The sequence below is a fragment of the Buceros rhinoceros genome, unplaced genomic scaffold, assembly GCF_000710305.1.
Source record: "Buceros rhinoceros silvestris isolate BGI_N320 unplaced genomic scaffold, ASM71030v1 scaffold19886, whole genome shotgun sequence".
In the NCBI taxonomy this organism is placed as follows: Eukaryota; Metazoa; Chordata; class Aves; order Bucerotiformes; family Bucerotidae; genus Buceros; species Buceros rhinoceros.
Window position 1 is genome coordinate 2,398 of NW_010418354.1, and position 1,294 is coordinate 3,691.

Here is a 1,294-nt window from a genome sequence, read left to right on the forward strand (position 1 = left end):
TGCCCCAGCCTGCAGGACTATTTGCTCCAGCTGTCACAGCTGCTCCCAAGCCTCTGCCACCATTCCTCTCTTGGGGCTTTTGACCTTGACTTGCATTTCCTCCTCCTTCCCACACCCCCCCTGCTCCTGTCCCGTGTGTCCCAGCCCAGTGGTACTCGCTGGCACAAAATGCTGGTTCCCAGCTCTTGGCCAGGCCAGCAGCAGGCAGAGCACCAAGGTCCCACAGAGACACATCTTGTGTCACTCTTGCCATTTGGACCTTCCAGCCCCAAATCAGATGTCAGGGGAAAAGGTATCATGCCAGGTCCAACAGCCAAGGAGAGGCAAGGCTGCAGCTCCTCCGGTGTCCCACCCCTCTGGCAGCCACCCGTGTGCCTGCCAGGCTGGAGAGCTGCACCCAGTGCCTGAGGGTGCTGGGTGTCACTGCTGGTAGCTACAGGAGCCTGTGACTTGTGTCCCACCTGCCTTTGTACTGCTGTGCTCCCCTGGGTCTGTGCCGGTGGCCTTTGAAGGGCTGGCGGGTCTTTCTAGTGGGGCCAGCAGTGGCCATGGATGGCGTTGCTCTTCCTGACTGGTTTCTCTGTGCCTCTGTTGTGAGCGCAGGTGAGCTAAGTCCTTCCCCCACCACCACGGCGCTCTACCAGCGCAACAGGATTGTCTTGAGAAGTGCTGGAGGAGGGGAGGGCAGGGTGTGGGAAGTGAAGAGCGATTCATGGTACTGTTTGTCCAACAGGAACAAAGGGAGAGCCGGGATTTCCAGAAACATGGGGTGAGTTTCATCCTGGGACCTTCACGCCGCTGTTGGCTTTGCAGAGCAGGTGGTGGTGACTCCCTGCACCAGAAGTCAGGACGGGGTGGCAGTCAAACCAGATTCAGAGTAACCTTGAAGGACAGAGGGAGGAACTGTCACTGTTAACCCATTTGCTTCGCACAGTCACAGGGACCATCTGTGTGTCTACTCTGTTACCTAGCCAGGTCAGGCCAGTCACGTCCTCTGAGCACTACTGGAGTCACTGCCCCCTGGGGGTCCTGGAGAAGGTCTGTCTGAGGTTTTGAGAGCATCAGGTTCCTGGTTTCCAAGGCGGAACCACAAGAACCACCTCTACAGACATGCTGCTTCTCCAAAGGCAGTGGTACCAGCACGCCCACCGTGGCAGGTCTAGTAATAAACCAAACAAGCTTCAATTGACCCATCTGGCTCCATGAGCTAAAGCCAAATCAAAGCTATAACCTGCTCCGGCTACACCTGGATGCCACAGGCAGGGGCTTGGGCAGATGACGCCAGCCCTGGCCC

At 57.7% G+C, this 1,294-nt stretch overlaps 1 protein-coding gene across 1 annotated transcript in view; it reads left to right on the forward strand.

Annotated features, from left to right (window-relative positions):
- The window catches only part of FCN2 (ficolin (collagen/fibrinogen domain containing lectin) 2), a gene marked incomplete at its 5' end in the record, with an annotated part of 5,791 nt that overhangs the window by 1,535 nt on the left and 2,962 nt on the right, over positions 1–1,294 (forward strand). The gene's annotated exons all lie outside the window — the stretch shown is intronic.